Source organism: Hippopotamus amphibius, chromosome 13 (assembly GCF_030028045.1).
Source record: "Hippopotamus amphibius kiboko isolate mHipAmp2 chromosome 13, mHipAmp2.hap2, whole genome shotgun sequence".
NCBI lineage: Eukaryota > Metazoa > Chordata > Mammalia > Artiodactyla > Hippopotamidae > Hippopotamus > Hippopotamus amphibius.
In genome coordinates, this window is record NC_080198.1 from 15,167,190 (window position 1) to 15,180,081 (window position 12,892).

At 39.1% G+C, this 12,892-nt stretch overlaps 1 long non-coding RNA gene across 2 annotated transcripts in view; it reads right to left on the bottom strand.

The window, feature by feature from the left end:
* LOC130835144 (uncharacterized) overlaps positions 1-10,979 on the bottom strand; it is an 85,238-nt gene extending 74,259 nt beyond the window's left edge. For both annotated transcript variants that reach the window (XR_009048839.1, XR_009048838.1), the window contains exon 1: positions 10,928-10,979. This is a non-coding gene — a long non-coding RNA (uncharacterized LOC130835144). The remainder of the gene's footprint in view (positions 1-10,927) is intronic.
* Positions 10,980-12,892: the final 1,913 nt, after the last annotated feature.

The following is a 12,892-nucleotide window of genomic DNA, read 5'->3' on the forward strand; positions in this document are numbered from 1 at the left end:
AACCAAGACAGTTTTAGGCAAACCACATTGGTTGCTCACCCTAGCTATGAACGTCAGTGACTGTGCTTTACATAGATGAGAGAGAAGCAGATCACTGGTAAATCCGGCAAATCAATCAGGTGGAGTTTGATTAACAGAGTTTGTGCACAGACTCATATATAATCTCAGGATCCCTTATCCAGCCATGTTCTTACTTTATTCCAACGTGTCTACTTGACAAGAGGTAGTTTATACACACCACTGGAATCACTCTAGTTTTCCCTGAGTGTTGGAGGCTGGGCAAAAATAACCCATACGCCCACAAAGTAGAGAAGATTATAACTCATATAATTAATTCCAAAGTCAAATGAATCTCCACCCTGCTCCACCACCCACATCTCCATAGGATGACTGCCAACGGAACCACCTATTTCCTCCTGAGAACATACCACCCACCCCCATAAGAGTGTCATCTGGCCGATGGCCTCGTGAGAAAATTGCGCAATCTGATAGCTATTCGTTTCCCAAAGTAGTTTTAAATACAACAAGAGGGGAATTTCGGTAGCTTAGGCCAGGTTGAGTTGCAGCAGACACAATCTAGTTTCCATAACATGTTTCTTCATCAAGTGATCCAAGTGTTGTGAGTCAAGTTTTGCCCATTCTCACCTTGGCAATGGTTTCTGATTGTCTGAGCACAGGAGGAAGACAGTGATGGCTCTACACCTAATATCTGTGTGGTTCTCCCTTTCAACAGCAAGGCTATGAAAGTAATCTTTAGGAGAATAGGAATATTCTTAGAGAGAAGTAATATCTCTCAAAAGTGAACTAAATATTCAGTGTTTACCCCCATGATGGAACATCCTTCATACACAATTTCTAATGAACAAAGGGAGATAAATATTCTAGCTAGACTGAAAACTAGAGAAAAGGGGAATGTGCAGAATCTCTAAGCACTTGCTCCTTTGAGTTATTCAAAAGAGGGAAACTTGCATTTATTATTCAGTTGATGAAGGCTGCTGACAAGTTTAAGACAATCCTACTAAGGGCTGCCTTGGAATTTAGAGAAATCAGATATGGGTGTGCCCTGCTCAGGACTGCGAACATTTTAATAATCAGCATTCTATTAATCAAGTCTTAGTTTGAAGTTGTGAAAAGTGGCATTTGTAAGGATAATCCAAATAACTCAATGTTGTATTTTTCTTTTCCCCCCCGGAAGTTCCTCAGCTGGAGAGAATTACATCAGACTCTGTGTTCCCAACCTGCTTCCCAGGTGTTGTTCTGTAAGATAGAAGGGGGGCTCTATTTTTTGGTTGGTCTTACGATACAAAGTTCTTTTTTAATGTCTCTGTGTATTGCAAATTTTCAGTCAATGTCTTCTCATATCTAACACATTTGTTATTATTCTCAGTGCTCATACTGTCGATAAAAATCATATATGAGTCCAAGTGAGGAATGACTACATTGGCATGTTCCTGGAAGGCTGAAGGTCTCTGGCACAAGATCTGGTTGGTTGGTCATCTTTGCAGACATGAGCTATGGGAAGAAAGCCGTAGGCAATGCAATTTTACAGGGAACATATGGGCAGAAATTTACAAGATCCTTGGGGAGGGACTTCTGTTACCCAGATGGTTGCCAAAATTCCTGATCTCTGCACTCTGGAAATGAGACTGGGAGAGGTAATCAGATTAGTATGAATGATGATGTGGGAACTTCAATGTGTGCCACCTCTCTGGTTCACAGACCTCCAATGAATGCCTTCATAATTGTCTACCTCTTTGGGAAGCCTGCAGAGTCATGGAAATATCATCCTAGAGCAACTAGGTAGTTCACTCATCTGTGAGTGTATCAAGAACATGCACAGATCTTAACGAGCAATGTCCAACAGAATAACAACTAAAACAATCTCTTCCTTAAAGATTAAGCTCCTAGCTGCTATCAAATATTTATGGCTCCTAGCTGCTATCAAATAGTTATGGTCAAGTATAATTTTTTGTCTAAAAGTCTACAAAATCATAACCAGTTTCACAATTTGGTAAAAAATTGTGAAAAGAATTAAAAGAAAAAAATAACCCAAGTAATTAGAATTTATTAGATATTTTCCAGTAATCACCATGTCTGTGTTATTTACCACTATGACTCCAGGATTTAGCGTAATACTTGCTACATAGTAGCAATTAATAATTCTGAAGAAAAATTAAATTTTCCTGGAGCTCAATTCATTATTTGTGGTAGAGGTCATAAAATTAGCATTTTTTAAATTAACTTGTACATATTTTTCCTTTGCATTAACAAAACCAGGAACTGGAAATTACTGAAAGGTATATTGAACTGAGAACTAGGAATCTTGGGTTACAGTCTCTGTTCTCTTACTTTGCTGTGTGACCTCAAGCAACTAACTGCAGTAGAGAGATCTTGGTTTGGCATTAGATAGACTCAATAAGACAACTTAACTCTTCCCTGCCATTTGCCATTCTGGAGCTCAGCATCCTCATCTGTAAAACGACAGTGCATAATACCTATGTCAAAAAATTGATGTCATAATTAAATAATGGGAGGAATATTTTTCATTGAGTTTGCATAGTTCCTGGCACGCAGTAGTATGAGGTAACTGGTACAGAAGATTCATTATATGCCAGGCACAGTTCTAAGTATATTACAGGCATTAACTCATTCAATTCTCCTAACAACCCTATGACCTTGGTAATACTATTATCTCCATTTTATGGATGGATGGAATGAGGACTGGAAAGGTTAAGTAACTTTCCCAGAGCTACACAGCTAAAAGTGACAATGAAAGGATCTGAACCCAAGTAGTTTAAATTCACAGTTGGTGCTCTTTTTTGCTTCTCTATTCACCAATAATAGGTGCACACTAAAAATGTGCATTTAACTGTGATACTGTATCTGTGATATCCCTGCAAGAGTTTTAAAAAATATATGTGTTCTCTTGGTATCTGGAATGTGGAGTAAGTTCCAGAAAGAAATAAGGTCCCATCAAATCAGGCTTCGTATTGGTATTTGAGTTTGATAGTCTCCAGCAGAAACTTCTTTCAGAGCTCTCTTCCTTCAGCTCTGAAGGAATCAGAGAACGTGTGCATAGCACGCTGGAATGTTATCTGCCATGGCTGATCCAGTTTCTGAGAGACAAAATCACGGAGCTACAGTGATTTTCAGCTGTGGCCTTCCTCTCTTGTACTGGGACTCTTAGGACCATGCTGTAAGCTGAGCCCTACCCCATGGCTAAATTCAAGACTTTTCCTGAAACTGGGGCTAGATGCCAACTGAGTAGCTGCTTTAGCAACAGAGACACCTGTCTCCTAGAAAACTAAATGAGATCACCAACTCATTTGCATAAAGCAGCAGATGGGGAAGAGTTGCACTTGTTATCAATTTTGGCTGGATTTCAACCAATTATATGGACTTAAAATATTTGGTCTTTCACTGCCAAACTTGTGAGCTATCCACTCCCCTAATGTGTTTTTCATAAACATGTTTTTTTAAGATTCAAAATATTAATGGCATCCTCTTTACATTTTTTCCCTAACTGGCTAATACAGACACTAAGTATGTGTGTCTAACCCTTTCTCATAAACCTTTCTAATGGTAATTCCCCCACTGATTTCTAAACATTGAGATTGTGACTCCCCTTTACCATTTATTTTTTTAAACAAATCATAGCTTACGATATAATATATTCATATACTATGTTTTTATATTAATACTGTTTATTTACTATTTTAATACTTAATAATAATTTACTATTGTTAATATTAAACAATAGTGTTCACCAGTTTAAACCTAGTGCCAAGCACAGTGCCTAGAACATAATAGATATTCAACGGAGATTTGCTGAATGAATTAAAGACTGAATACTTGAACCACCAGTATTTGAATATCAGCTTTCATAGCTTTGATAGGAGGCAGTGGAAATTTCAGCAACATCGACAGGGCCTATGTAGGGAATAGCAATTGGTTATCCACCCCAAATCAATATTTACAAAGTGTATACCACTGTGAGCTCCTCCAGGGTGGGCAGGAGTAGTGTCTCTTTCATCCTTTCAACACAGGTTGTTAAGTAAGGCCACATGCATGGCAGAATCTCAATAAATGCTCTTAAATGACCACAAAAAAAGTGTAAGATTTAACCCTTCCCTCCCGGGAATGCATATTGTATATTTCAGTGGCAGAAGGGCTATCTCCAACATCCTGTGGATTGCTTCCTGCTACTCCTAGAGGTCAAAATGAATATCAATCTAATATTTGCTGAAGTTTTTTTTGACAGTTTTAATAATCCAAGACTGCTGTTAGCTCAATTCCCTTTCAAAATGGAAAGATACTTAGAATACGGTTCTCCTTATGACTTTATTCTAAGATAGCAATTTGGAAAGAAGACTCACAATTCCTTGTTATGTGTTACTGTGCAGGAGATAAAGCAATTCATCTTTTGTCATTAAGTTGTGACATCTGCCTGCATGTGGCCTGAGTTCCAATGAGTTTGGCTTTCTCTAATTCCCTGGGTCATTAGCTACGTAATCATAATTATTTTCAGCTGTGCAGACTGGTGTTATTTTTTTCATCTATTCTTCTCCTCCCCTTCTTCATCACATTTCCACATTGATGGAAACCATGAGAGTGCCATCTGGTACAACCTGTGCATGGGGCCAGTCAAATGAAAGGCAGCCACTGAAGAATGCCCATATTTCATTAGATGCATTTGTATGCTGCCTTTGCTCTCACACCATTTCCTGTCCCTCCAGATTTCAAGAGCTCCCCAGAGGTGACTGAATACAGACCTCCTGCCTCCAATGCCAGTGATATCTGAAGAGTTGTCTCTATTGAGGGTGATACAATTGACACCAAGTTATGAATAACTATATTTGCAGAGAATTAACATTTCCTGCATGTCTACCAACTGACTTAGGCAATTATAGAGGCAGCTGCCAAATGAGTGTTAACATAACTGGAAAAGCTTCCCTGTGTATGAGTCAGACAGACTATGCAGGCAGTGTGTAACGTCCCCAGTAGACTGCATGGACTTTTATTTCCAAGAGCAATTCTTGTATAAGCAGACAATGCCCCATCTTGGAGCAATTGCCTGGAATCCTCCTCAGTAGAAATTACATTGCGACTTGTGGGAAGCAAATGTGTTAGAAGGATTGTGCCTCTACTTTTTTAAAGCCCATTCATTAACTGTTAGGCAAGCTATTTGATCTCCATAAATGCCAGTGAAATGGGTACATTATTTTCTTTCTGTATTCTTAGCAGCTTTATTTAGTGTCACAAGGAGGAAATGGTATTGAAAGGGAAGCCAGGAGATGTGGGTCCTAGTTTAAACTTTCTGTTGTACAACCTGACCATTTGACATCTGTATTTTGAGTTAGTCTCTCTGGGGCTCAGCTGCATTATCTATAAAATGTTCCTCAAAGTGTAACCCATAGATCCTTGCCTCAGAATCACCTGGGATGCTAAGTAAAAATGTATATTCCTGCATGACTTCTGCTTCCAGGAATATGGTGTAGAAATACCTTTCCCCATCCCTCCCGCTAAGCATAACTAAAAACCACGGACAATATACATAAAGCAAACATAAGAAAGGTGGAGAGAAGACTGCAGATTGATTGGGGACTTCAAGACCCAAGGAGCCCAATAAAAATTAAAAAAAAAAAAAAAGGACCCAAGGAGTGACATGGCAGTGAGTTTCTTGGGTTTTCCCATACACCCCAGACCTGGAGTTGAAGAAGCTGGCAACCTGGGAGTGCCAATGAATATAGACCACAAAAAAAAAAAAAGGAAACAAAAAAACAAACAAAAAAAAACAAACAAAACACCCGAACCAAAGCTTATTTGCATTAGCCAAAGTTTGAGGAAAAGAGAAGCCTAGCAAGATTAAAAAAAACTTTGTACAATCGCCACTGTACTCCAGCCAAATATCACAAAAAGAACTGTGGCCCCATCCCTAACAAAAAAGACCAAGAAAAGAGGCTAGGCTTTCACCCTCACAAGCCTATAATGAGGAGCTCCAACCCTCCTGTCAGGTAGTGTCAAAAAAGGCCAACTCCAGAGCGGGGACTTTCATTCTCACAGGCAAATAATGGGGCTCCTACCTTTACAGTGTCAGTAGAGACTACATGGGAAACCAGATCTTTCACTCCAACCTAGCGGTAATGAGGAGCTCCACCCCTCCAGTATCAACAGAACCTGAGTGGAGAGCTTGTATCAACAACAGAACTTGAGTGGGGAGCTTGGACTTCTACTTCCACTTAGCAGTAAGGGGACAACAGCCTCTTCTTCCTAGATACCAGAGAGATGTTAGAGCATGTCAGCTAAAGCAGAAGATTTAAATAAGATCCAGAGTCTTATACTGTCAAAATGTGCAGGTTTCTATAAAAAACTCACTCATCATGCCAAGGACCAGGAAGATCTGAAACTAAATGAAAAAAAAAAAAAGGAAAACCAACAGATGCCAATATGAAGATGAACTGTTAGAATCATCAAAGATGTTAAAGCTGCCATGATAAAAATGCTTCAGTGAGCAATCATAAACATGCATGAAACAAATGAAAATTTGAAAGCCTCAGTAAAGAAATGAAACTTATAAAGAAGAATCCAATCAAAGTTTTGGAATCGAAGAAGACAATAACTGAAATAAAATGCTCAGTGGATGGGCTCAATTGCAGAAAGGAGGGGACAGAAGATAGAATCAGTGAACTGAAAGATGGAAAGACAGAAATTACCCAATTTGAACAACAGGGGGAGAAGACAATAAAATGAACCGTCTCATAGACCTGTTGGGTTGTAACTAAACACTGAACATTTATCCCATCAAAGTACCAGAAAGAGATGAAAAGGAAGGCAAAACTGAAAAAAGCACTCACAGAAATAATGGCTGAAAACTTCCCAAATCTGGCAAAACACATAATCCTACAGACTCAAAAAGCTAATCAGATGCTGAACAGGATGTGCTGAGAGAAATCTGTGCCAAGATATAATTAAACTTCTGAAAACTGAAGACAAAGGAAAAAATAATCCTGGATGCAGCCAGAGGGAAAATGGCACAATGACCTACAGAAGAAAACAACTGGAATGACAATTTCTTATCAGAGGTTATGGATGCCAAAAAAACAACAAAATATTTTTCTGGTCCTTAAAGAAAAGAAGTATAAATCCAGATTCCTTTAACCAATGAAACTATCCTTTAGGAAGGAAGAGGAAATCAAGACATACTTAGATGAAAGAAAACTAAGAAAATTTGCCACCATCAGACCTTCCCTAAAAGAATGGCTAAAGGGAGTTCTCTAAAGAAGAAAGGAAATAATGAAAGGATGAAACTTGTACATCAGGAAGGAAGAAAAATCATGGTCAGCAAAAATATGGATAAATACATTAGACTTTTGTTCTCCTCTTGAGTTTTCTAAAGTATGTTTGATGGTTGAAAGAAAAATTATAACTCTGCTGGTATGGTTCTAAATATATGTACAGGAAATATTTAGACAAGTATATCATAAATGGGGCAGAGAACAAAGAGATCTGTAAGAGGTGGGCTTTGTACCAGGAAAGCAATAGTTTTTCCTGACACCCTCCCCCGACCCCTGACCATGCCCCAGCATATTTCTCATTGTTTACGTCACTGGTAAGAATTCTACGAACCTGGCCATCAGAGACAAATCCGGGAAGTAAGTGCTTTAAGTTGAGCACATGGATTTTGTTAGAAAGGAAAAAGCGAAGGATAACTGTTTCATGGACCACAAGCAGTGTCTGATACTAACTTTGAGGGTCAATGAAAGAATTATACACGATGCTGTTTTTGAAATGTTTAACGCAGGACTTAGCCCGTGTCTCTTTCCCTCTTTCAGGCAAACGCACAAAAATAGCACAATATAATATTTCAGATATCTACAGTTGTTATACAGTAGTTCATCTAGTTTTTCATTTCTTTCACAAAGATGTCAAACGCTTTAATGTACTTTCTGTCTTACTGGCTGAGCATGTGAAGTAAAAGTTGACAGTTAACAAGAAACAATGGGTAATGAGGTAGAACCATGGGTTCAGTAAGTTTAGAAAATATAAAGCAAATGGCCAATATCAATCAATACATATATGCTGGACCTAGGAAAAGGCAGTGGTGATGCAGCAGTGAATAACCCTTGATCTTTAAATTAAAAGAAAAATAAAGGGCCTTCCCCCCAATAAAGTAAAACATACCACCCCCCCTCCCCCCAGATATACACTGTGGTTTCCTGTGTCCACACTCTTCTTCCAAACCATAACTAAATATCTTATTTCAGGGAATAAAGGGAAATCACAATTGTAACGCTGGAGCATGGAACCTAGGGCATTCTGTGGGTTTCTGGGTCTGTTCCCTGTCCTTTCCACGTTACTTCCTACAGGAATTCTTTTTTATAAAAACTGTGGCCAAGCCTACTTTCCAGGTGTTCTGAATTACTGCAGGAATACATCCCTGAAATTATAGGGCCTCTACACTACATGGCTATTGGTTTGGAATATGCAGAACATTATTTTTATGTTTTAGGTTAGGTATCAAGTTAAAATTCAATGAATTCTATAACATCAGACACTGCTGCATGTCCACCCAGCGCCACATTCCTTAATTCTTTTTCTCTTGACATACTACAGAATTGTTCAGTTAGCCACATACTCAATTCGTAACCTGGTTGATTTTAAGGTAATTCTATGTCCCTCACCAGTTACTGGTTCAGAAACAGGCATAGGACTCAACTCAGGCCAATGAGGCTTCAGAAGGTTTCTGTGGAAATACACTTGCTGCTAAGAAAGATAATCTCCCTTTGTCTTCTTGACATTGCCTTTCTGGGGATGGGATCCCTTAAACTGCTTCAATCGTCTTTCAACACAGGAAGATGGGGGGGGGGGAGTCTGCGATGGCAATATTGAGTCATTCACTCCTCTGAGCCTAAAGTCTATCCTACCTTCAAGTGCCAATCATATGAAAACATAACTTTTCTTATTGTTTATTCCTCAATTGTCATTAGAATCAGAAGATTTCTAATTGATACATCTAGAAAAACCAAAATGGTAAAAATTAAGTATTCAGGGAAAAAATAATTTTGGTTAACTGGAAATCAACCAGAAAAGCAAACCAACTAAGTACTTTAATTTCCACCCTGTTTTTAAAATTATTTCCAAGCTGCATTAGCTTTCTCATACTGGGAGGCACAGTAGACTTAATATCGTTTACTCTTAATTTATGTTTTATCTATATTTTATATATACATATATATATATGTGTGTGTGTGTATATATATACATATATATACAATATTTCTATATATTCCCCCCAGATATTGCAGGGCCTTAGAGTGTCTGTTATAAATGTGGAAATAGGTGATCCTGGTGACACTGGAGCCACCAGGGACTACGTGATGTACTGTGGCTTTACTAATACCTGGGTGAACCTTTTCCTTTTAAATTATTTCCTCATATCTTTGATTTTTATCATTAAATGTTTCCTATTGCTTAAAGCTTAAAATCAAAGGATTTCAGTTTAGTGAGAATTGTGTTAGCTGCATCTAGTTAACTCATACATCCTCAGTGGCAAAGGAGCAGAGCAAATGCTAAAAGCAAAAGCACATATACACTTTTGGTAAGGAAGCTAGTGATTAAAAGGCCATTCATCTCATCACACACACAGAAACCAAGAGGTAGTAAGAGAAAAAAAAAAAAAGGAAAAAATGTTTGGTATATGTACATCCAGCAGATCAAAGAGAAGAGTGAATTATTTAGCATGGCCCAAGTGGAAATTAAGGTAAATTTTGACTAGAAATGAAGAAAATGCTTCCTGTCAGTAACATGACTGGATTGTCAAATCACATCCCAAGAGAGATAGAAGGCACTTTATCTTGGATCATTTGCAAAGGTGCAAACACACACACAGTGAAAATATTCTGAAAAGTCCCCACTATGGAAATAATTTCTCTCGTGGAGAATTGTTTTAATGTGGCCCAATGATTCTGTCGTTTCTTTTTGAAATAAACTGGTGAAAACAGCAAAAGAAAAAGAGTCTTAGTAAAGATATTAAGACATAAGTATGTACTATGTAATTGTAGAACTGTAGTGAATGTGCACACATTCAAAAATTTTAAATCATTAACAGTGATCTATGGAAAGAGAAAGTTCTAGGGGCTAAAGAGAAAAAAAAAAAGTCATTCAGCCCCTCAGTGGACAGTTATAATAGCTATCTTTTACTTAGCACCTACCTTCTGCCAGACACTACAGACACTATACATTCTTTTTTAAGCAGTCCCACCCATTCCTGTAAAGCAGGCCTTATTATCTTCCCTCAAAGAAGAGAAAATTGGGCTCAGAGAGTTGAAATATCCACTCGCAAGCACACAGCTGAGTCAGAATGCTAATCTGGTTGGTCTGGCTTATAGTTGGGAAGATGCACAAAGCCTTCTTTCCTCTAAAGCACATTTCTCAGGAGGCAAAGATCCTGAGGCCCAGCGGGTAAAGCACCTGGGCCCAAGCCTTGCAGCTGGTTAATGACAGGCACCCTCCTCATGTCTCCACCCTCCTCCTTAGCCCAGTTCTCTTCCTTTGCACATTACCTGAATGAACCACCTCGGTTAACAACCAGGTTCCAAGGGCTGGGTAATTAGGGGCAGGCCAAACCTGTACCTGCTTCTCTGATTAGTGACAATTAAACTGCTTTTCAAAAAAATGTGCCTCCTTGTATCTTCTCTCTACGTCTTATTTTCCTCCTTCCTGTAACATCCTTTTATGATGATTAAAGCCTTAAAAATATAAAACCTTAGAAATTGTTGGAAAGGTTCTACTCTTCCCAAATACACATTTGGAAAAGGAGAACAGGTTACTTCTGATAAAGTATGATCCATTTGATTTCCGTAATCTGGCTTCTTATAGTCCTCTCCCCACCTCATACGCAGCCACCCCCCATAATCCCTTTTCCTACCTTCAAGTTCCTCATATTCCTACCATTGGCATGCACTCTGCTGTCTCCGGCGTTGTACTCCTGTCTCTGCCCAGAGCTCTGTTGGCAAAGTCTTTTATGTCAAAACTAGTCTGACTTCTCTTTTGAGAAGCCAGACTTCCTTCCTGTGATCCATGAAAGGTCAGTCCTCATACTTGCTTGGTGGGGAGGCTAGCTATACTCTTGCTTACAAATGTCAAAGAGCCACTGGCTAAATCCTGGGTTTAAGTGACCTGGTTTACAACTTCGACTTCCAGCCACGCACAGTCATAAGCCAAGTGGTCCATGACAGGCACTAAGCAGAGTGTTTAAGAAACAATAACAATCCAAGAATAATGCCACTCATAAAATCTAGGCAAAGCTAAAGGGGACTCTTTCTTGAGTTCCTTCCTTTCCAACTTTTGCCCTTTCCTTTCCCTTTCCTTTTGCTCTTTCCTGTCCCTTTAAAGACCACATTCAATGATAGGGTTGTCCCTTTCAATTGCAAATGAAACCCTGGCTCTCTAAACACAAGTTCCTTCTTGGCAGGCTTTGCAAAAGGACATTTAAAAGCCGGATTCAAAGTGGCAGAGGGTTTCAAATTCTGGAGACATCACAAAATGATTCCTTATTGGTAGCAACTGGTAAAACCTGAGGCCGAAGAAGACAGGCCGGCCCCTACCGGATGGTTCAGTGGAAAATGCTCTCTGAGCTTCTCTCTCAAAATGAAAATAACATGTGTTTACAAAGGTGGTGAAAATGACTGCCTCTCTGAATCCTGTAATATCCTCTTGGTTTTAATGGGCGCCCAACTTGAGGCTCTCTGAATGAAAGAACAGAGAAGAGGAATGGGAAGAAAACCTGTCTGAGAAAGATATGGAAGCTCTGAAAGCACAACAGCCTTTGACACATTTTACCCATGAGCAATGAAACAGGTTGCCCCTGGGGCTAAGGGGCAAAACTACATGAAGAACACACCCACCCACACATAATACACAGCAAAGTTCAACCAAATACCCAGGGCAGGAATACAACACAGAAGGCTTGGTTCTAAAGGGGTTGTTTTGAGAAGGAGTGTTCTTCTCCGTCATGAACTGGAATTCACTGCACAAGCACAATGCTCTCTTCAAAGATTCTGGCACATAAACAGATAGCAGGAGCCATCCAAAAATCCTTGATAAACATCCACAGCCTCTCACACAGTGGCTGGGAGCAAAGTGATTTGCAGCGTGAATGAATTTTTTTGACCTCATAAAAAATGCTTCCTTGCCCAATGGTTAACTCCAGAAACTAGAGTCCATTATAGTCTTTGAGGTCAATTAGGTGGACAATATATGGTGGTTTGACAATGGCCAACGTTCAATATTGATTTTTTGTCCCTTTTAAGTTACTATTAATAACAGAATGACAAATGAAAACCAATACAACATTACAAGCTCTAGAAAGTAATTCTTTGGAAGAGATAAGCTAAAGCAAATTCTTTGGAAAAAAGGAAAGGAAAGAGAGCCCAAATATAAACAAAAAACACGTGTGCCTTATTCAAGAAAAGCAGGGCTCTGTGCAAAAAAGGCTGTTCTCTTGACATAGCCACTTGAATCATTAATGTTGAAGATGTGTGCATTTTTCAAAGCCACATTTCTGAGTGAAATTCAATATCAACAGTGCATCCAGAACCGTGGTGCCTTTCTCAGGCAGCAATGTTATAAGGGGGCTAGATGAAATTCAGGGGCAGGTAATCTAGAAGCAGTCTGTACCTATAAATCACCTCCGCACTCTGAAGATCGCTCTGATCGTCCTCACGTCATCTCTGTTGAAACCCGTTCTCTATAGTTCATCCTCTATCAAGTTGAAGGCTGATTTACTAGGCATTCTGGCCATTCGAAAGATGGTGAGGGTCGTGTAGGAAGAAAGCTAGAATTTCATGAATATTAAAACACTCCTGATATTTCCTCTTTCGTTCAGCTTTGA